General features: G+C 39.0%; 1 protein-coding gene across 1 annotated transcript in view; it reads left to right on the top strand.

Moving 5' to 3' along the window:
* The first annotated feature begins 1770 nt into the window (after window positions 1–1770).
* CACNA1C (calcium voltage-gated channel subunit alpha1 C) overlaps window positions 1771–24763 on the top strand; it is a 476362-nt gene continuing 453369 nt past the window's right edge. Inside the window, 1 exon segment of the mRNA XM_070946686.1 lies at window positions 1771–1870. The gene's annotated coding sequence lies outside the window, so the exon portion shown is untranslated.

The following is a 24763-nucleotide window of genomic DNA, read 5'->3' on the forward strand; positions in this document are numbered from 1 at the left end:
CCTCAGCCAGCTTTACTTTGCTGGCTGAGGAATTCTGGGAGTTGAAGTCCACAACTCCCTCCTTGTTTGATTGCAGGCAGGGAGTTGCTTGCTTGCCTGAATAGATTCAGGCAAGCAAAGCAAGGCAAGCGTTGCGACTAGCAGCTGAGGTAAGCAAGCTGGAGGGGGAAAACTTTTTCCCTTTTACATGGCTCTGGCCATCCCAGCTGAGTTGCAGGGAACTCAGCTGGGATGGGATCGACCGTCAGAGCTGGGACCGTCAGAGCCATGGTTCTGGCGATCCCAGCTGAGTTGCAGGGAACTCAGCTGGGATCGTCAGAGCTGGGATCCTCAGAGTTAGAGGGAAAAAACTTTTTTCCTTTTACGTGGTTTCTGGCGATCCCAGCTGAGTTGCAGGGAACTCAGCTGGGATCGTCAGAGCTGGGATGGTCAGAGCTGGGATCGCCAGAGCCATTTAAGGCTCGTTAGAGCCTTTCGGGCTGGTCTGCCTGGTTACAGGAGAACGACACCCGGCGTATAAGACGACCCCCGACTTTTGAGAAGATTTTCATGTGTTAAAAAGTCGTCTTATACGCCGGAAAATACGGTATATTTTTATAGGTTAAAAGTGCCCTTTAAAGTAACCTTGCCTGTGTAAACCCTTCTGAGATGTAGTTGTTTTTTAAAATCCTTATATTCTTTAAAGTCCCTAAAAGCAGGGGTGTCAAATTCAAGGCCCACAGGCTGGATCCGGCCCACGGGGTGCTTAGATCTGGCCCATGGGCCCTCCCTGGAAACAGCAAAGGACCGATCCGCGGTGCCTCTGCCAGCGAAAACAGAACTTGGGGGATGCGTGCAGGTCCCCCCCCCGGGCCCTTTTTTGGCCGCGACGGCCTCCTGCAACACTGCCAGCAAAAACAGCTTTTTGCTGGCAAAGAGCTAGCAAAACAGACTAAAAACAAAACAAAAAAAGAGAAACGTTTCCCCTTTTGCATTTGCGCATGCAAGAAAGGACAAGAAAGGAGAAAGACAAAGAAAAAGAACAAAAGATGGGAAGAGAGCAAGGAAGGAAAAATAAGGAAAGGGAAGGAAGAAGAAAGGAGAAAGGAAAGAAGAAAAGGAAGGAAGGAAGGAAGGAAGGAAGGAAGGAAGGAAGGAAGGAAGGAAGGAAGGAAGGAAGATTATAATGAGAGTGAGGGAGGATCTGAGGGAAGTCCTGCCTTAGCACTTGGCCACCACAGGTGCCCCCGGACACCAGTGATGTCAAGTTGGCCAGGACACCCTGGCCACGCCCACCCTGGCCATGCCCACCCCAGCTATGCCTATCCCAGCCACGCCCACCCAGCCCCCAGAGGTCAAAGACCACCCTGATGCGTTCTAAAAGTTGCTTTTCTGAAGTGATATGTGAGGATGAAATTGTATTGCAAATGCAGTTAGAGATAAGAGATTTAGTGGAAGCCGTTTGCTCAAAGTAGCAGAGCAAAGATGGAAATTATATAAATTTCATCTTAAAGACAAAAAGAAAAAAAAGCTTAAGGAATCTATGTGTATTCTGGCACGCGACTGGCCTACTGTGCTTTTGACATATTAAGAAGAAATCTGGCTGGGAAGGTGAAAAAGCACTTTAAAGGCAGGTGTTTCTCTTCAAAATACAAAGAATTAGAACAGTCTTCTTTAAACAGAATCCTTTTTAACTTTTTTTTTCCTTCCAGCGTAATTAGCTTATATATACAATTTAAGCTCCAATTTAAGAAACCAACTATCTTCCTTAACTCCATTCCTCAGACCATTTGAAATTATTATTTTACTGACTATTTTTGCCAATTGTGTGGCCTTAGCTATCTATATCCCCTTTCCAGAAGACGATTCCAATGCCACCAATTCCAATCTGGTAAGTCTTGGTTTATGCTTATGGCTTTGGCAGAAAAAAGATCTTATTCGGAACTCAAGTAAAAAGGCATTTGAAAGTGTTCATATTGTAGTCATGGATGTATGCATGGATTTTGGGCAGTTGAGTCTTGGATTGTTTGATATTTGGATTAAACCTCACTTTTGTGTTTTGTGTATGTGTTGTTGGAACATTGCCTATGTTCTTTATATTTCTTCAAGCAATGGAGGATTATTTATTTCAGCTAATAAACAGTCTTGGTGTTAAGTTCAAATGTTTGACAATAGGACTTGTGGTGCCTTTGATGTATGGTAATTGATTTTTTCCCCTTTCTTTTTTTGCTTTACTTTTTTTCTCTAAAAGCAGTCATAATGCCATTGTTTCAGTGTGGGCAATGCTTATTGTAGAAAAGAAGGAAAATATATTTGCATTTCAGTTTTCAAATATGTAGAAGCAGTCCTCAACTTAAGATCGCAATTGGCACCAGAATTTATGTTGCTAAGCAAGGCAGTTGTTAAATGAACCAGACCCAATTTTACAACCTCTTTTGCCATAGGTTTTAAGTGAATCATGTGGTTGTTAAACAAATTCAACTTCCCCCATTGACTTGGCTTCTTGGAAATCAGCTGGGCAGCTGATCATATAACCCTGGGATGCTGCCTCTGTTGCAAATACATGCTGGTTACCAAGCACCTAAATTTTTGATCATGTGACTGTGGGGATAGTTCTAAGTCAATTTTTTCAGCACTATTGTAACTTCAACCGGTCACTAAATGAATGGTTGTAAATTGAGGACTACTTGTAATTTCTTCTGAGCAAAAGGAAAAAAAAAACAAAGATCCCAAAAGCTAGTTTGATAGTAAATTTTAGATAACAGACTTAAAGTTGTAGCTGTATTTAAAGCAGTTTCTTGGAGAGATAAGTTGGAGGAAGAATGACAGATCTGTAAACCTATAAAATATCTGTTAAGGATTTCCATTATCATTGGAAGCAAATTTATTTGTGATTTGGTCCCAGTAATATCCAATTGTTTTTGTGATGACTATTAGAAAGGCAAGATAAAAATACTGGAATAATTATATCTGTTCAGATTTAGTTCTGTCAGCAAGTCAAATGTTAAATATTCATGTACAAATACTAATCAATATGATATGGAAAGAAGATCTGCTAAATAAAAGAGCAATTTGCTAATGTATATTGCATATTCTAAAAAAATAGAAAGAAAAACAACTTAATAAATTTCTTCTTCTTCTTGAAAATGTGACAGTGATTGTGAGCTTAATCATGAACAATTTGTTAAACTGATTGTGGAGAAATTGCAGAAAACTACACTATTAATGTGCTTAGTACAATAATCATGTGACATTTATTATATGTGTTTAAGAGATCTTTCATTTGGCCTAATTTTCCTAATTTTCCCCCTCTTTTATAAAAGATTTTTAAAAATTTTAAATATCTTTTAGTATTTATATATTCAATTTTAAATTGGTTTTAAAAGTTTGGGGTTTTAAATTTGTCAGGGCCAAAATTATTTAATTTGATTTTATTCTATTTTTTAAATTTTGTATTGTATGTGTTTTTATTGTTTGGCTGTGCACCGCCCTGAGTCCTTCGGGAGTAGGGCGGTATAGAAATCTAATAAAATGAAATGAAATGAAAAATGAAAATTTAGTGGTATCATATCTAGGCTGCAGAAATCAAGATGACAAGTAGATGGCAACAGAGATATAGCAAAAACTCTTTGTTGCCATCTAGTGGCTGCCTTGAACATATTAGCCTAGATATAGTAGCTGTAAACTGCAACAGTCCAGAAGTTGCCTGTGAAAGTATTCTAACACTTTTAAAAGCATCGGAAAATGTAAAATATTAGCTTTAATTCTCTCTGATATCTCTTAGTGTTATTGCTGTTGTTATTTTATCATATATACCATATGTCGAACATACCTAATACTCCTGCCTTCTATTTTCTGGTGGTCGGAGTTTGTTATAGTTGTAAATAACCTTGTATCAGCCACTTGTTTATAACTGATACCTAATGACTTGGGCCAGAATATCTGAAAGGCTATTTCCTCCTATTGGAAACTGCTTTTAGCTGATGTTCTTGGTTTCTATTAACCAAATTTCTTTTTGGTAGTAAGAAAGATAAACTTGGTTAAGAGAAACATGGGATGCATTTTCCTTCTGCTGCCATTTCCACAACCTCACCCCCCCACAACTGTAGAATTTATATCCTTGGGTAAATTAGCTTGTCATTTTTCTTTGTTTACTTTTAAGCAGATCTTAAAATATTCTGGTTTTCTATGGATTTTTGTGATACAAAATGTGTTCATTGTTCCTTTTGTTTTAAAATTATCCTTACTTTTTCTTAATGCTGCTGTGCATGTATTTTTAAAAAAAAAATTTCAAAATTGCTTTAAATTAAACTGTCACATTGAGAAGCTTTGCTGGCTGCAGAATAACCCAGAAATGTTGTTTTAAATGAAGAACTAAAATAAAACAGCACAGGAAAGAGTGATGCTAGATACCTACCTATCTGTTCCCAAAGTCTGTTCAATTACATGGGATAAATCTGCAGAGAAAGGGAGGGAAGAAAATACAATTTCTATATATCAAGAACGAACAAATTTTACAAATTCATTAATTAAAGTAAAATATGCATTTCATGTGTAGGAAGGTACTTGACACGGGCACCGTATAATTTTCAGAGGCTGATCCCCCCCCCCCCAATTTTGATGTTTCTGTGTGGTTGTAAAGTCTCCATAGGTTATTCTTTTAGTCTATCTACTGTACCTGTAAAATTCTATGGCATTCAGGTTGCATATATTACATTTGCTCTCAGATAGCTATCATCCATTCCTCTGCTGTTACTTTCTACTAAGTTCCCATTCGTTGAATGTCAAGTATTTTATTTGTCTTTGAAAAGCACTGGGCGAGACAGCAGGTATGACTGAGACAGAAAAAACTGCTTCAGAAATACCGTGTTCTTTAGACATGGAAATCAAATACAATTGGAAAGAAGAGCCGTTTCATTGAAGAAAATTGCCTTCTGAAATTACTAAATATGACACTTCTACAACAACCACAGGGTGAAATAGAGTGGCTCCACATCAGATTGTAGATTTATATATGCGGGGAGAGGGTTTCCCTGAATCTAGTTGTATCTAAAGATTAACTTCCAATTCAGTAGGAAAAAAAAGAGGATTTCCCTCTTGTGAAAATGCTCAGTTAAGACAGGAACAAAAAGGACAAGATTTTGCTTCTTGACATGTAGTAAATGTATATTCACACGAGTACAACTCCTTAGATGACAGCCTATTTACTGACACAATCTGTTCAGTTTTCATCACAACTGGGTCCAAAGCATGCATAGTGTGATATCAATTGATTTGACTACTTCCTTAGTTATGTTGGATGGTAATTTTAAGTATAGGTCAGTGATGGCTAACCTTTTTGCCTTCGTGTGCCAAAAGCGGGAGGAGCACGGGGGGGGGGCTCACACCCACGTGTGCTCACACCCATAATTCAGTACGCCATACCCCCACGTGCATGTGCGCGCGACACCCCTGCACTTTCCCTGTTTTTGGCATGCGATGGCACGGTGGGCCCAGTAGGCCCGTTTTTCACCCTCCCCAGGCTCCAGAAGTTTTCTTGGAGCCTGGGGAGGGCAAAAGCAGCTTTCCCTACCCCCTCCGGAGGCCCTCAGAGGCTGGAAGTAGCCTGTTTGCTGACTTCCGGTGGGCCCAGCTGACCAGCACATACATGCGTGCCAGAGCTGAACTAGGGCAACGCTCACGTGCCCACCGATATGGCTCCGCGTGCCACTTGTGGTACCGCATGCCATAGGTTCGCCATCACAGGTACAGGTAATAAGATAGAATAAATAGAATAGAATAAAGGTAGTCCTTGCTTAGTGATCACAATTGGGATCAGCAACTCCATTATCACCATCACTAAGTGAAACATATGACTGTGACAGACTTACGATGTCCCTCCCACTGCAGTCGTTAAGTGATTCACTTTCATTGTTAAATGAGGCATCATAAATCCCTCCTCTTTACAAAGTGCCCAAATGTCAATCACGTGAATATGGGGATGCCAGACAGATCATAAATGCAAGGAATGGCTATATAATTACTTCCTCAGTCATGTCGTATCTTCAAATGGTTGCTAAATGAGGAGGTCAGTAAGCAAGATCTCTCTGTAATGGGATTCTGTAGTGAACAAAAATATTTTATGAGCATTGATAAGAATACACAGGAAGTTCTCTCACACAGTGAGCCCATCTAAAGCGAATCCAATAATTTCTCCTGTTGTACCTAGAAATTCAGAGTTTGAATTTCTGCAAATCATACACTCAGTCATTGGTTTATGTTTATGGGTTCCTCCCTCAACCAGTGGGGAGTGAATGTGAGTACAGTTGGCATTTTATATTGGATTGTGAAATTTTGGCTTCATTAGGAAACTACGATATAGTCTTTATCTGTCCTTAATGACAGAAGAAATATTTCTGGCTTGTATTCTGATGGGAAGCTTCCAAATTAATCTGGACCTGGTGAAGTTGCTTACCCAAACCAGTTCTGCAGTCAGAACTGTGGATAATTTTTTGACAGATTTTTGATGCAGACTGAAACACTGCCCTATGCAATTTTTATCTCTGAACTGTAAAGTCGGAATCTTGTTTACATCTTAGAAAAACCAAGAATGCTGTGATGATTGTTGGAATGCTGCATTGGTTGAAATCTGGACGGCGACAGAATTCCATCTGCAGATGGCTTTTGCATTGGGAAGAGAACGGACCACAGTTGCACTATAGAAGATGAAGGGGATTAGCAATGAAGTGGGAGCAGAAAGAGGAGGGAGTCCTTAAAGCTAGAAAAAATCAAGGAAGTTTTGCTCTAAAAGGAGATGTGTTCAATGGAATGCCTTGCCTGCATGTAACTCTGCGCCCCCCCCCCCCTTTGAATGGCTTAGTTTGAAGGGTCTTCGTTATTACAACAGGGAAATTCATTCAAAAGCTGTACTGTAGTTCAGGGGCCTCTCCAGATAATAATTTTACTACAAATGATGTGTAATTGCTATACATCGAAAGGGTGGGGGACAAGGTATTTTACCACAAACTCATTATTCTGTTATTCCCCTCACTAACTACAGTGCAAGTTTGGAATTTTGCGAGTTGAAGGAACGTATCTTTTATGTAAACTGAGAGCATATGCACCAAGACAAATTCCTTGTGTGTCCAATCACACTTGGCCAATTAAAAATTCTATTCTATTCTGTTCTGTTCTGTTCTGTTCTGTTCTGTTCTGTTCTGTTCTGTTCTATTCTATTCTATTCTATTCTATTCTATTCTATTCTATTCTATTCTACCAGTGGGAAAAAGCTGAGCTTTTTGAGAAGACCAATAACTTAATTATGAAGTGATAAGAACCTTTCTTTTTTTTCATGATCACACCAGTTTATGTACCCTAAAGAAATCATTATTTTGTTATATAATCTTTATAGTCTGATTTCGTATGGATCTAGGACATGTACTGATATAACACCTGCTCCCTTAAAGTATTCAGTCTTCTATCTCTGTTCGAATTATGTTTAAATTTTTGCTGCAGCATCCATTTTATAGAAGACAGACCGATGACAAATTCAGGAAGAACAGAGGACAGTCATTAAAGCTGTCATTCATGTGCTATCAGCTGTTAGTTGCTTCAGGCATTATAGTTTTCAAAGAGGGTGTGTAAGTAAGAGTAAATATCTTGCTTTTTTAAAAAAAATAGATTTGTATTTTAAACACATTAAGAATCTGAAGCTGGTATGTTATTTATTTATTTGTTTTATTTATTTTATTTTGTCTTGTACATGTTAGATAATATATATATAAGCATGAATTGAATACATAAAATGAATACAATTAAAGGGAACATTAGGACCAGGGATGGTAGGCACCCTGGTGCTCTTATGCACACCCCTTCCAGACCTCTTAGGAATGGGGTGAGGTCAACAGTAGACAGTCTAAGGTTAAAATTTTGGGGGTTTTGGGATGAGATCACAGAGTCTGGTAGTGCATTCCAGGCATTGTCCACCACTCTGTTACTGAAGTCATATTTTCTGCAATCGAGTTTGGAGCGATTCACTTTAAGTTTGTATCTATTGTGTGCTCGTGTATTGTTGTGGTTGAAGCTGAAGTAGTCACTGACAGGTAGGACATTGTAGCAGATGATTTTATGAGCTATGCTTAGGTCATACCGAAGGCAGTGTAGTTCTAAATTTTCTAAATTTTCTAAACTCAGAATTTCAAGTCTGATGGCATAGGGTATTTTGTTACGAGCAGAGGAGTGGAGGACTCTTCTTGTGAAATATTTCTGGCTAAGCCCTTATGTGCTAAACTCTGCTTTTTTCAACCATGGTTTGTTAACGAAGTGGCTGGCTTCATACATCATGCTAATACCAAACCAAACCACATTAGCTAAAAATTCAGAAAAAAAACCTAATCAGTCTTTGCATTCCTCTGCAAACTTAAATTGGTGGTTCAACTTTTCTTAGCTGTTAGAGAACAGCAGTTGCCATGTGCTCATTTTGGGCAATTAAGACAAGATGTGCTAAAAGGAAGATAACCGGCCTCCAAAATAACACAATCATTGCTGTCCAACATGGGCAGTTAGAGCAAAATAGGTCTGTGTTGTTGGAGTGAGATTACCAAGTCTGGTTGATGTCAATACCATGATGATAACCTAACAAGATTCAACAGTTTGTTTGGCATCTTGCTAGGCTGATTGTTTTTTTAAAAAAATTTAAAAAGTTTTTTATTAATAATATAATTAAAAATATTGGACATAGTTTGACATTTTCGTTTTAGACATTTCTGTCACATTTTACCTTACAACTAATACAATTCCTTTATGTTATACGAATATATATCTTGTTTCACAATTCAAACACGACAATTCTTATGTCTATAGAACTTATTATCCATAACAATTTCATTCCTATCTCTTTCAAGAAACTAACATATAAATTTCTGAACTTTCAATTCATCAGTAATCCTTTATCCCGGCAATCTTCCTCCTCTCCAACCAGTAGTATAATTTATTCCAGATTTCGTAGTATTCTGTTTCGCTCTTATCTTTGAGTTCCAACGTCAACCTGTCCATTTCAGTACAAGTTAATATCTTAGCTACTACTACTTTTTCTTCTGAGGGGGTTTCTTTATTTTTCCAGTTTTGTGCAAAGGCCAATCTTGCTGCCGTTAGAATATGTAACGTATATTGTTACATATATTAAGTATATTGTTTCTTTATTGTATCTATCTATTGTAATACCTAGTAAGAAAAGTTCTGGCTGTCAGGGTTCCAAGGAACACCCCCTCTTTTTGCTTCTAAACTGCCACTGGCTTTAATTCTATATTTTGCATTAGCATTTCCTCCAGCCATTGCTTTATCCGATGCCAAAAGTCTCTGGTTTTTGGGCATTCCCACCAGATATGATAAAAGGTGCCTATTGCTAGGCTGATTGTTTATGCCTTCTAGGACAGGAAGAGGTTCCAACTTCAACTTTCATTACTTGTGAAAGTTACCCTACACAGTATTGCCTGTGATAAAAGCAAAATTTTGATTCTTTAAATTAAAAGACTTCTGCATTCATATTGAATATTTATACGAGTGAATGAAAATTACTTCCTTTCATTCTTTTTCTGAAGATCGTACTGTACTTTCTAAAGCAGATAGATGGAATTGTTGTATCTTGCTTTCTTGCTATCTTGAAATGCCTTTGAGATTTCACATGTAACCCCTCCCTGCCTTGCTGAGTGGCTATTTTGTGATGGCTGTTTTGTGCCCAGCCGAGATGTTTGCTCTGTACTAGGGTTGAGTTTTGGATAGAGTCCTTGGTGTTGGTCTAGTGCCATGGACGCATTTAATTCATGAGCTATAACAAAACGATTGTGTTAGTATGTTGAGCTTGCATCAGTTTATGTATTCATTAAAAAAAAATTAACTGTTTTTCATGCATTGTATTTAGAACAATCAAAATAGAATATTGTGGTGATGGGGTGATTCAGTAAAGTTTTTTCATTTTTAATTTTATGTAGTTTTAACATAACCTGGATTCTTTTAAAATCCATGTTGGGACAATATCTTTCAACTTAATATCAATGAATACCATGCAAGGTTTTCTAGAGTTTTCTAGAACTTCTCAGTAAAAAAGAAAAAGGTAAACTAAGCAAAAAAATAATAATGTTATGGAGCCTCTTGTGCACTCTTAAAATGAAATATGGAGGTAAACTTCATATATTTCAATTAGATTTTCTCAAGTGATGAAATGGTCTCAAGTTGCAATTAAGCCTCCTAACAGCTGGTGAATGAAGAATAGTTGATTCTTCATTTTTGAAAACATAAAATATGGCTGACAGTTATGAGCTCTAGCCTTAAGTGAAATGCACAGGTGCCTTAGTAGGTGAAAGACAGTAATACAAAAAACAAACAAACAAACAAATCCAGACTACATGGCTACATTTACATTAACAGTGCTGGGGGTAATTTTATATCATGTAAAAAGTAAATAAACATTTGATTCTGTTGTTCAATTCTTGGAGATTGCAGCCACGTTTCTTGGCAATGTTATAGAAATGGTTTGTTTTTCCTGTCTTCCTTAGATGAGATAACAGAAGAAATAAAAAAGAAGCTAAATTAGTGAGCTTTAGCTATTAGTACCTCCAGTAATTATGCCACATATACTTATATACACACACACACACGTGTGTGTGTGTGTGTGTGTGTGTGTGTGTGTGTGTACATACACACCAGTGGTGGGTTTCAAAATTTTTTACTACTGGTTTTGTGAGTATGGCTTGGTGGGCATGGCATGGCTTGGTGGGCGTGGCATGGCTTGGTGGGCGTGGCTTGGTGTGCATGGCAGGGGAAGGATACTGTAAAATCTCCATTTCCTCCCGATCATTTGGGACTCGGGAGGCAGAGAATAGATGGGGGCGGGGCCAGTCAGAATTTTTACTACCGGTTCTCCTAACTACTCAAAATTTCCGCTACCAGTTCTCCAGAACTGGTCAGAACCTGCTGAAACCCACCTTTGATACACACACATGTATATAGAGTATATATGTGGCATTTCACTTAGCAGGGTAGGAATCAATGGTGGGTTGCTCCCAGTTCTGTCCAGTTCTTGCGAACTGGTAGTAAAAGCGGCGGGAGGCTCTGCCCATCTGGCCATATGTTATAATAGACAATCTGCACATGTGCAGAAGTGTGCGCTTACGCTCGCTTCACTCCTGTTGCAAAACGGTAGTAAAGGTAAGTAGAACGCACCCCTGGTAGGAATGGAAAACATATTTAGATAGTAAAATAATATGGCTGCAAAAGTGGAATAGAACATTTTGAAAAATGAATGTTTAGTGATGATTGATCAGAAATAGTGTTAAAGTATAAATCAGGGGTGTCAAACTCTATTTCATTGAGGGCTACATCAGGATTGCGTTTGACCTCATGGGGGGGCGGGATATGTCACCCCGATGTCCCCCATCAAGGCTTCGTTTTGGCCGTGACAGTCTTCTGCAGCCCTCTGCCAGTGAAAACAGAGTCCGGAGAGCCACATGCAGCCTGCCCGGGGTCCGTTTTCACTGGCAGAGGCACCACGGGCCAGTTCTAAACACCCTGCAGGCCGGAGTTTGACACCCCTGGTGTATATAGAACCAGGAATGAATAGGAATGAGTAGAAACACAAAATACAAGAAAGAAAATATTATCACCTCAGAGCTTTTATGTATTTAGTGTGGCCTAGGTAATCAATTTGCCTCTTTTTTGAACTAAGATAATGTTCTGGTAATTAAAACTGTTTAGCTTTCATTTCTTCCATTACTAACTATTTGGCAGACAGAACAGTAAGATGAAAATTTAAGTGAAAGTTATAATGGAGCTTCTGGCAACTGGTTACCCTTGTGAAGTTCTACACCATTTGTATTTGCCTGATTTCTCTGTTTTGAAAATGGAATTTATATAAATATAAATGTGAGCTGCAGTATCCCGTTTTGGATGTGAAGACATTACACGGTGACCCTTCATAGCAAGTGTAATTTGATTGCTGTATCTGGGTCACTTTTTGTGATTGTTGAACTTGAGTCTTCTGACATCCAACTGTGATGTCAACACCTTTTGCTGTAGAAGCTATATTCAGCACTAGCAAGATCCAGATGCCTGATTCCTACAGCACTTTCCAACTGTAGTGTTTCTGCAATTCCCTAGCTAGTTGTGTTGGCATCTATACAGCTGCTTTTTGCTCTGCCTTGTTAAACTTTCAATGATCGAAAATGCTGGGATTTGGGAAGGCTTTCTGCCTGTCTGCCAGTAACTTGGTGGCTGTGAGGTCTCCATGGAGGAGGGTGGAGGGACCTGAAGTGGGGGCCATCTGTGTGTGATAGTCACTCTCTGGCGTACCAAAATAGCAAACCCCCTTTTTAATCATGTATCTCCCTAACCTTTAGTTTATGCAACTAAAGTTATTTTAGATCAGAAGTAATGGGATATGCATCCTGAGATTTTTAGTCACATGATGCCATATTCTTATGGGTGGGGTTTATTAAAATATTGCATGTTGGGATTTCCCACTATTTATAGCAATAAGCAATAAGTCACTGCTATTTATTAGAAAGTAATCATTTTATCTAAGATTATTTGCAAACAGTGCATCTTCTTTTACACCTTTCTATTTAAATCATATTATTAGATGCTTGCTATTTCGTCCCAGTGGTTATTTTGGTTGTGATTGATTGGTATTTGTGCTTTTGCATGCTGTGGATGGCATAGAATGACCCTTTTTAGGTGAACCACATTGTACCAATATGAAGTTCTGTCTGCAAGGTAAATTGATGCAGGAAGAATGAAAATAGGCAACATTCCATGTCCTAGAATGTAGTCAAAGAACTAATTTATTCAATAATTTATTGAGGAGGTAGGCTGTATGTCAGTAGTGAGTTATATGCTTTGTGTGCACAAAAGATTCTTGATTGGATCCTGGATTCTGCACTTAATCAGGACAGAGTCTATGGGAGTTTATTCTGTTTTATGAGCCTAACAATAATTGTAGTGGATTGACCAAGATTATTTCTTGTTGAAGGTTCAGCCTAACAACATGGGAAAGAAAACCCCTTTCCCATCCCAAATACCATCCATCACAGTTGACTCAGCCTTCCATCCTTCTGAGATTGGTAAAATGGGGACCCAGATTGTTGGGGACAATATGCTGAGATCTGTAACTGCTCAGAAAGTGCTGTAATGCACTATAGAGTAGTATATAAGTTTAAGAGCTGCTGCTATTGCGCTAATAAATTATATAAATTTTTACTACATAATTTTTACACACTCTAGTGCTCATCAGTTCCATATCTGCTGTTAGCGGTAAAAAATATTTGAGGAGAGAATTAAATCAGTTCATTAGATTTATATTTGCCTTTCTTTCAGGAACTCAAGCTAGTGTATACAGCACTCCTTCCATTCATTTTCCCCACCATACCAACCCTATGAGGTAGGTTGGACCAAGAAAGAGTGATTGTCCCAAACTCAAACAGTGAGTTTGGATAGTTGAGGGTGCAGCATCTTAACCCTTGTACACAGTTGCTCTTCTACAGGCAAGGCAGTATGTGGTGGGAGGCAGGGGTGGGTTTTACTTACCTTTACTACAGGTTCGCAACGGGGCCGTGTGCACACGCTTGCTTCGCTCGTGTGCATGCACTCTTCTGCGCATGCGCAGAAGGGTTTTGATGATGTAGGGGTCGGTGGGCGGGGCCTCCCACCAGTTTTACTACCGGTTCTATAGAACCGTGCGAACCGGGGGCAACCCATCACTGGTGAGAGGCAATTTACTATACAAAATAATATATACAGCATTATATTATCCTTTTCCGTGTCTTTGTTATAGTGCATTGAATACTATTGAGTATTGTCATCACGCTTGAAAACATATTTTTGATTAATAACAAGAGCAATAATGGAGTGGTGCAGATTTTAGAAAATATATTATTTGGGAGAAAATGAAGTAGATTAATTGTGTTTTCTGTACTCCCGGTTTCAAGATCTGAATCAGCTACTCAAAATTGATCCTATCTGCATGGCAAGTTGAATATATATTAGAGCCGCTACATGGCCAAGCAGTCATCTGATTTTTCCGTCACATTGCCAGATTGATTTTTAGCATACAATGAAATGTGCTATACATGGATGGAAAATCAATTTGGATGTGTGGTGTATAAAACAGGCAATTGCTTGGTTGCATGATTAGATGCAGTTTGTGTTCAACTCAATACACAGACTGGGATAATTTGGGAGTTTGTGAACTAATCTCTACGTTCAGAAAAGAAGTTTCATTCAGCATCAAGGAACTGATGACCTGCAGTAATCCAGAGAGCTAGCAAAGGCTCAGAGTTGGAAAATGGCCGCTGGAGACGTGTCCCGCAACACTCACACTGTGGTACATTTTCTCTACCATATATGAAAGAAATCCCAACATCTTTAGTGCAGTGCTATGAGAAAAATATTCAGGCATAAAAAATACTTTTGCATAATGCTTTTAAACCGTCAGAAAGATGGTTTCCAACATGTGAATTCCTGCATCTTTTAAAATAATGATTTACGACAACTAAATCGGCATCTGTCATTTTTTTTTAGTCTGGAGATTCCCAAGGGGAGATTTCCTGAATTCAGGAAATGTGAAACTGCCATGCAAAAGTTGCTGCAATCTATAGTCTTACATGGCATATATATATGTATTTAAAAAAATCTACCAAACTCAACAAACTTGATGACCCAATAAAGTATTAGTCCTTTCTCGAGAACATAAGAAATGGTCTTTTGCTGAATTAGACCTCCATTCCATCTTAGCTGAGCTTTGATTACTCAGAGCAGAGGTGACTGCGTATTTAAATATAAAAGTTTTAGCCAGTTGGAGTAAAGCGAGTTAGAACTGAACTCAGACCTTTTTGCATGAGTTACTACTACCCTTTCTTAATTCAAACACTTTTTTGGGGGGGTAAGATATGAAATGCCATTTATAGTAAATGGTGGAAACATGGACTCTTTTAAGAAATGCAGCTGCTTGTGGCAGGTTAGCCTTTGACAAACTTGAGAAAATAGCATAAATTCTCCCTGGTCTGTTCACCATTCAGTGACAACAATTCCTTTTGAAAGTGTTTATCTTTTGCTTTCACATGAAAAGGTTGCCTTGAAAGAGGAACACCACAGAGATATTGAATCTACTTGCACGGGAGGAGTGTTCTCTATTGATATTCAGGCTGTTCTCCCTGAAAAGCTTCCTAGGTATCTTTCTCCACTTGATTCATCTATTGCCTAAACCCTTCTTGGAACAGATGGAAATGACATTGTTAGGTCTCACTTTGAATCTGGAAAAATATGTTTCAGGTACCCGGGTGGGAATTATTACAGATCATCCCCAACCTGCATCCTAACTAGTGTAACAGGGATTTCATCTGTGACCATTATTGGGTGCAGAGTGAAATCTCTGTAGTACAATATCATAAAGTCCATTCTTCAGCGGATAATAATTTCAGGAATAACTGAGAATGATAAAGATGATGGGTGATTCAGGCTGTAGTGCAGGCCATCCACAGTGTGCAAATTCAAAATGCCAGCTGGTGTTTTTCAGTGTTTAGATTCCTCTTCCATTTTTAAAATTATTAATTTAATTAAATATGTTGATACCTCCCCCTTCATTTCAGCAAGTAAAACCAATTTTAGTATCTTATTACTGTCATTTAGTACAACCTATACTCTAATTAACAAACAAAATCCTGAATCCTGGTCATTCATTCTTTAGCAGCAGAAGTTGAATAAGGGGAGCCAGAGATAATTAATTTTCTATTTTAAACTTGATCAAATAAGTCAACTCTGTGTTCCTTCTCTGTACTTTTAAAAAGCTTAATTTTAATCCCATCAAACATAGTCCCAGAGCTTGATTTCTGATTATCTTTATTTTTGTCCCAAGAATCTTTCAGAACTTTGACAGACTTCTTTTGTACATCCAATAAGTAAAATCTGTCCTTTTAAAAAATCATTTCTCATAAAGTCCCTCAAGACTGTAACAGTCCTCTTTTGTACATTCAGTAACAGAACATAATCCAAATCAGTTTTCTCGTTTAGTAATTGTATATCTCTTTTAAGCAATGAAATATCCACCAGTTTCATTTGTATATCCAGTACAACTTTCTCCATTGCGTGACACATTCAAATCCACATTCAAATCCATTTCATACCAGTATTAAACTACCTTGACCACAGGAAGATGGTCCTATTCAGAAGATTTTATTTTATTTGGGTAGATAAATGGATGCTGAAAAGGGAACATTATGATTAATTATAATGCAGGATCCCTAAAATAATTGAAAAGTTAGAAGGAATTGACTGGCCCTGGGACTAATAGAATTGTCAGTACAGTGGATGAATTAACCATCGCTGAAATATATAACAGTGCTATAGAGATGGAAAGTACTTTATGCAAGATTGATTATGTGCTATCAAGTCATTGTCATCTCTCATAGATTTTCTCCCTGATGATCTATCCTTAACCTGGTCTTTCAAACCTGCCAGATTTTTGGGTGTCCATGGTATTCTCAGGAGTCTTCTCCGAAACCAAAATTCAAAAGCATCGATACTTTTCCTAACCTTCTTCAAAATCCAAAATGACAAGAATAAACTAAAAAGAAAAAACCTGGGATTTTTCCAACTCCAAATTAAGTCTCATGAATACATTATGAGAGAAATAAAAACATCATTTCTGATTTCTAGGAAATGAGCTGACACACACAGAAAATAAAGTTTTAGTTGGAAAGGACCAAACTAGAAATAATATAATATCCCATCAAGTTTCCACCTCCTTCTCCGTAATACCAAGAAAAATATACTACATGATGTCACATTGTGTGATTCACTGCAATCTTCTACTCCCACCTAAATACTCATTTCAAGTGAATATTAGGAAATGCATGTAGTGACATCATGAGGCATGGCATTTATCTTTCTCAAATCTAGTTTCTCTTTGTGAAAAATGGTGAGAAAGTCAGGGATGAGGTAGTTCTAGCTTCGAATCCCTAGTGCTGCGTAATGGGGTGAGCTCCCGTTACTTGTCCCAGCTTCTGCTAACCTAGCAGTTCAAAAGCATGTAAAAATGCAAGTAGAAAAATAGGAACCATCTTTGGTGGGAAGGTAACAGCGTTCTGTGCGCCTTTGGCATTTAGTCATGCCGGCCACATGACCACGGAGATGTCTTTGGACAGCGCTGGCTCTTCGGCTTTGAAATGGAGATGAGCACCGCTCTCTAGAGTCGGGAACGACTAGCACATATGTGCGAGGGGAACCTTTACCTTTACCTCATAAGAGACATCTTAGTCCAGATGCAGAAAGACATGAGAAAAAGCATTTTTAGAAGAAACTGTGAAAGAAAACATGATAACGTGGGCCAGGGATATAGGCCACAACATTCAATTGGCAAATTGGGAGAAATTATGGAAACAAAATATTAAAATGACAAGGGCCACAACGTATAAAGAGAATCTCATCAAAATGTTTTATAGATGGCACTTACCACCGGCTCGATTAGCTAAAATCTACCCAAACGCCCCCTCATTTTGTTGGAAGTGCAAAACCAAAAAAGGGACGTATTTTCATGTTTGGTGGAAATGCAAAAAGTCCCAACAATATTGGCAAGACATCAAAAAAATTATTGAGGAAATAACAAATTTACAAGTTGAAGATAGTCCAGAATTTTTTCTATTTGGCATGATAACAGCACAATACTCCAAAGAGACGAAATACCTTATTATACATATCCTGACAGCAGCACGATTACTATTTGCTCAAAATTGGAAATTAGACCAACTCCCAACCAAAGATAAAATTATCTCAAAGATAACAGAATGTGCCGAGATGGACAGATTGACGCTGGAACTCCAGGACAAGGAAGAAAGTGACTACTACCGTGTGTGGCACCAATGGTACTAATGGCTGGAAAGGAAAATAAACATAACCGTAGACGATAACAACTAGGGTGAAAGATTACAAGTAATAAGGAGAGGATGTAAATATACACTAAGTCTTAAGTAGTTGAATTAAGAATCTAATATTATTTTCTTATTATTATGCAAAGAAAAATATTATATATAATGTTGATGACAAAAAGTATATATGTAGAATGTTGTGTGGGTGCTGTGGGTGGTGGGAGTTTTGTTTGTTTTGTATTGTCTTTGTATTTTTGTTTACATTTTAACAATAAAAATATATTTAAAAAAAAGAGAGAAAAAGCATTTCAAAGAGATTCCAATTAACCTACTATAACTGAGATGGGGAAATTCTTCTTCTTCAAGATTCTATATTTTAGAATTCTTAGAACTCTGGAATTCTGTACAGTTTCCTTGTCATCGTGAAAGATAGCCCTACTTAGAAAATGTTACCATAGCCCCATGACGTGATTATAGAGTGAATTAGTCACTAAAGTTTCTTGATCCAGGTAAGGCCATAATTAGCGCACCAGTTATGCTGAGCAAAGTTCACTCAGATATGACCTACATCTGCTGCTTGAACAGAAGTTATACATCCAAGAAGACTTCCAAATCACGGACCAGCTATTTTAGTGGGAGCATGACTCCATCATATGAAGCCATTGGAGCAAATGTTATTAGATAGCCAAGATCTAAATGGCCAAATAACTCTGTATTTCTTGGGTTTATCCTTTACAGTCTCCAAGCACTGATTCAAAACTTCCTCAGCCATCTCCAGCCCACCTTGGAATGGTGATGCGTAGCTAAATATAATTAGCTAGATGTCTCACTCTAATCAATGGTGATCTAGTCCATTACTTTCACATTGATATTAAATAATACAATTGGGAAGACCAAGACCTGTGGCACTCCACATTAGAGCAAGGGATGGATTCCCCTCTACCCAACTAAGGTAGTAGTCATCAAAATATCTTTTATAGCAAATTCCATAAATGCAGTTAGATATTGTAAAAAACACTTATTTTTTTTTTCTGTGCTGACCTATGGGATTTATGGAAATTGCAAAAGAATCACTATGGGTAGAGAATATACATGCATACATGCTAAGTGTCTGGCAAAGTGTGTGCAATATACATGCACCGCAGAGGTAGGTTTCAGCAGGTTCTGACCAGTTCTGGAGAATCAGTAGCAGAAATTTTGAGTAGTTCAGAGAACCGGTAGTAAAAATTCTGACTGGCCCTGCCCCCATCTATTCTCTGCCTCCCAAGTCCCAGCGGATCAGGAAGAAATGGGGATTTTGCAGTAACCTTCCCCTGGATTGGGGGGGGAATGGAGGTTTTACAGTATCCTTCCCCTGCCACACCCACCAAGCCACACCCACCAAGGCATACCACACCCACCAAGCCACACCCACAGAACCAGTCATAAACAATTTTGAAACCTACCACTGATGCACTTGATTATAAACTCTTGGCTGTAAATCCATTGCTCCAAATTCATAGGATGTTCACCATTCTCTTCCTCTTCTCCATACTGTGTAGAGAAATATTTTGAGAGAAACTTGTTGTTATTGTTAGTTGTGAAGTAGTGTCTGACCTATCTCGAGCCCATGGACAATGTTCCTCCAGGCCTTCCTGTCCTCTACCATCTTCTGGGGTCCATTTAAGCTCATCCCTACTGCTTCAGTGATTCCATTAGACAAACTAGTGCTACTTTAATCCCATAGATTTGAGGTGGGTGGATAAATTCTTGAAAAAGCATCACTGGTCACAGAGCAAGTCTAGAAGCTGGGCTGGGTGCCAGATGCTCAGGGACACCACTGCATGGAGGGCTGCATGAAGAATTGTGTTTGCCTTTGCTTTCATCCTAATGAGTGTCAAGATATAAAATCAGGAAATAAAAATGAAGTGAAATAGCCTTATATGGACATCTGAGTAAAAAAAAAAATGAAATCAAATTTGTGCATCACCCTATATTCTCCTTGGTAAGACTAAATAAATACGGAATTCCATTCCTACTTGGGAGACAGTATTCCTATATTCAAGAAAAATGGTTAAGTAATTTTAATTTGTGGTATGTAATTATTTGCATAATGTTTGTCTATTTTAAAATAAATAATAATTTTAATAATATTCCTGTAAGGGAGATTAGGCTGTGATGCAGAAACTTGCCCATTACCACTCATCTTTTGAATTTTATGCATGGACATGCGAGCCGCTAAATCTTTTTTTGCAAGAACTAGGTGAATGGTTCTATATGAGAAATTCTCACAAAGGAGCATTTAATTGCTAGAGCACTGAAAATACTGAATTCACTGAAATTAAAATATTCCAAAATGCTGGTGGGACCAGTATCAGAATCCACTGGCTGTTTACCTGTTACAATTGGAGAAGTGTCATCTGACTTTTCTCATTACTGTATGAAAATTGCAATCTCATTCCAGGGATGACAATATCTTCCAAAGGAAAGTGAACCTTGCCCATCATAAAACAATACTTTGGGCATGATACTGTATTTAATTTTTCTCCTGCTCGCCTCCTTCCTTTTAGTAACCTTGCTGGGGATTGTCTATTAAAAGATATAGGACAGATGAAAGGAAGTGCTTCTTCAAATGTTATCTAATTAAATTATTGAATTCACTTCAATGAGATGAAGTGATGGTCCCACATCACTTTTTAAAGCCCATTTGAATGGCTTTTAAAAGCGAGCTCTACAGATCTACTGGGGATAAAAAGGTGGATTCTACAGATCTGTAGGAAGTAAAATCAATATCATGTTGCTAGTAATCATGTTGGCAATGCATTACTTCCAACATCAAAGACACAGAGAACCACTAAATATCAGAAGCTAAGGTAAGGTATGAAAGCAGCAAGGTATTAGTACATTTACATCCTTCTGGGGCCTTTTTGGTGCAGAACTTTTAAGATAAACCCTTTATCTGATGCAGTATAGCAGTGTTTCTCAAAGCTATGCTGGCTGGAGAATTCTGGGAGTTGAAGTCTACCTGTCTTAAAATTGCCAGGGTTGAGAAACACTGCAGTATAGCATTTCCTATATTCTCGAATCAGTTGCAAAAACCATTTGTTGTTGTTAATTGTGAAGTCGTGTCTGACCCATTGCAACCCCATGGACAACGTTCCTCCAGGCCGTCCTGTCCTCTACCATCTTCTGGAGTCCATTTAAGCTCATGCCTACTGCTTCAGTGATTCCATCCAGCCACCTCATTCTCTGTCGTCCCCTTCTTTTGCCCTCCATCTTTCTCAGCATTAGGCTCTTCTCCAGCGAGTCCTTCCTTCTCATTAGGTAGCCAAAGTATTTGAATTTCATCTTCAGGATCTGGCCTTCTAAAAAGCAGTCAGGGTTGATCTCCTCTAGGACTGACCGGTTTGATCGCCTTGCAGTCCAAGGGACTTGCAGGAGGGACTCGCAAAAGCCATAAAGGAAGTTAATTCCAATGCAATAAATAGCTGAGAAACATAATATAGGGTTTATAATGTGCTGTGAGATTTTATTATTATTATTATTTTAAAGTTGACTATATGTCGTGGGTGCCTATGGAAAGAGGAGTTAATAAATAATCAGTAGGATTAAACAAATAAATAAAGATCTCAAAGGGAATAGAAATTAGGCTGCCATGTGCTTCAATGTAGGAAACCAAGGGCATGAGAAAGAACCAATTCTGCTTTGAAAGTCAAGAACATTAAGTTGAGTCTGATTTTAAAGTATACAGTTCTATTTCCTCTCCTGGCAGCTACAGGCAAAGGATATGAAACATGGCCCCTGAAATAGCAGCAAAAAACTTTCGGGGACTCTAGATTCCAGCTGATATTGAAAACATTATTCTTAAGGTTAGCTCTAATTTTAGGACAACCTATCACAACCAGAATAATAATTCACATTTTATTTTGCTATTTGTCTAAATAATGAACTGCCAGTTGCATCTCACGGAGGAAAGAAAAAACAACAACAACGACCAATTTTGGTTTTAATCAAAGAAAAGCCAGAAAAAAATAATAATTGGATAGCCATAAGTCATAATAAAATAAATGACGACAATTCTAATTGTTTTTCACTGCCTGCCTCCTGTTCTGTGGTTGGAATAGGCCAATCTGATTAAGCTTGCCAACTCTAGTTTCACAGTTACATTTGCACACGTGGAGGTTGTGACCATCAGATTAAATGAACTTCAGTTAATAGTGGGAAAGAAGAAGGGGATAGTGGGAAAGAAACAAGAGATGTATACCTTTAAAAAAATTTTTTTTTCCAGATAATAAAGTAGTTTCCAAGAAATGACTACTACTCATAGTGTTGGCTTAAAGATGTCAAAACCTACAATATAAGTAGGCTTAGTCATCTCCAAACTTCCTATGGCTCATCTATTCATTCTGCTCAAGAAGGAATGTCCTGTCCCTCCTTGATTCAGAAACAGAAGGATTGGGGATCTCTGTTGCTGCACTGGTTCTCGTGGATATGGTTCCTTCCAGATTCATATCTGGCACTCTTCCTTTCTTCCTTATCTTTGACACTCTTCCTTTCCTGGAATGGCCTACAATGGCAGGGGTGAAATCCAGCAGGTTCTGACAGGTTCTGGAGAACCCCTAGCGGAAATTTTGAGCAGTTCAGAGAACCAGTAGGGGAAATTTTAAGTAGTTCAGAGAACCGGCAAATACCACCTCTGGCTGGCCCCAGAGTGGGGTGGGAATGGAGTTTTTGTAATATCCTTCTCCCAGGAGTAGGGAGGGAATGGGGATTTTGCAGTATCCTTCCCCTGCCATGCCCACCAAGCCACACCACGACCACAGAACCGGTAGTAAAAAAAAATTGGATTTCACCACTGTACAATGGTACCATTAAATGGTGCTTGGAATATAGAGCAGACAGTTCCTCTTACTTAGAACAGCATCCAGAAAAAAGGGCAGTCAATAAATCACTTCTGTAGACCAAATCTGCACACTCCAACCTGTGCAAAGAAATAACCTTGGTTCTAGATTCCTGGCTTCACTTATACAGATTCTTGCCCATGTCTGAGTACCAGGTTTTGTCCAGACGTGTTTCTGGGTAAACGCTACAAGTCCTTAAGCTTCAAAGTTTGGCTTTCAAGATGCTGCTGCAACTACTGCTGTGTGTAGGCATCATTGCTTGGTTTGTTCTGTTATATAATGATATAGTTGGAGATGGGATTCTTGTCATTCGCTTCTGAGGAGGAGAAGCAGACTGAATTTGGAGTGGGAAAATGACAAAACTGACTATGGGAAAATTCCCCCAGTTGGTGCTTGCCGAGGAATATTTATTTATAGAATTTATAAGGCAGCCCAAATCAGCCTTAATGACTCTGGCTGGTTAAAAATACATGCACGCTTAAAATAGAGCAATGTAAACAAAAACAATACAATGCAATACAACTAAGGTTCCAAACAAAACTCACCACATCGTAAAACTACATACCAGGCTCAACTAACATCTTGGCCTCAATCCCCGAGGGACTTTTGACCTCGGGGAACACTTTTCAGGAGGCTGATGTGCCTAATTCACAACCTAAAGAAGCAAAATTAATTAGTTTAGGCCCAGAGTTTGCAACTGACTGCAAGGAAAAGATAGTCCTGCACCCGGCTAATAGGAATCTAACAAGTGACTGAATCTTTGAAAGACAACTCTGTGCAACCTAAGACAGCATTATTTAGGACAGTGATGGCTAACCTTTTTGCCATTGCGTGTCAGGAGCGGGGGGGAAGGGGGTTGCGCGCGTGCCCACATCCATAATTTATGCGCCCTGCCCCCATGCATGCATGCAAACCCCCCCCCCCCCCGCACTCCCCCCACTCCTGGCACCCAATGGCACGATAGGCCCGTTTTTTGCTCTCCAGAGCCCTTCTAGGAGTCTGGGGAGGGCGAAAACGGCTTTCCCCACCCCACCGGAGACCTCCAGGGGAGTTGGGGAAGGCCATTTTCACCCTCCCCAGACTCCTAGAAAGGCTCTGGAAGCAAAAAATGGGCCACCCCACCCCCCCGGGAGGTCCTCCGGAGGCAGGAAACAGCCTGTTTCCCTATTTCTGGCTGCCCAGAAAGCCCGAAAATGGAGCTGAGCTCTCATGCCCACCGATATGGCTATGCATGCCACAAGTTCACCATCACGGATATAGGAGATCTTGTTCTGTTTTCCACTAAAGGAAAAAAAAATGGTTCAACTGCCATTTTGGTAAATTGGTACCAAAATGGAGGTTTCTTTGTAAGTACGTGTAATAAACGGTAGGCAGGCTGCTTCAGAACTTGGGCAAGAAAACTGTACGAACAAGTCCTCTCGGATGTGAGAGACCTTGGGGTCTTAGTGGACAATCACTTAAATATGAGCCAGCAAAGTTCGGCAGCAGCCAAAAAGCTAGTACAGTCATTGGCTGTAAAAACAGGCATAGAATCAAAACCATGTGAAGTATTAATACCGTTTTATAAAAGACCACACTTAGACTGAGTAAGACGACAGCTGGAATACCGCATCCAGTTTTGGTTACCACATTATAAAAAAGATATCGAGACTTTGGAACAAGTGCAGAGAAGAGCAACTAAGATGATTAAAGGGCTGGAGACTAAAACATATGAAGAACAGTTGCAGGATTTGGGTATGGCTAGTCTAGAGAAAAGAAAGATGCCGGGGGACGGGGGACGGGACGGGATGGATGACGACACATGACAGCAGTATTCCAGTATTTGAAGGGCTGCTACAAAGAAGAGAGGGTCAACATATTTTCCAAAGCACCAGAAGAGAGGGCAAGAAACAATGGAAACTAATTAAGGAGAGAAGCAACCTGGAATTCAGGAAAAACTTCCTAACAGTGAGGACAATTAAGCAGTGGAACAGTTTGCCTTCAGAAGTTGTGGGTGCTCCATCACTGAAGGTT

The sequence above is a fragment of the Pituophis catenifer genome, unplaced genomic scaffold, assembly GCF_029215685.1.
Source record: "Pituophis catenifer annectens isolate HBS135680 unplaced genomic scaffold, rPitCat1.0.hap2 SCAF_7, whole genome shotgun sequence".
Classification (NCBI taxonomy): domain Eukaryota; kingdom Metazoa; phylum Chordata; class Lepidosauria; order Squamata; family Colubridae; genus Pituophis; species Pituophis catenifer.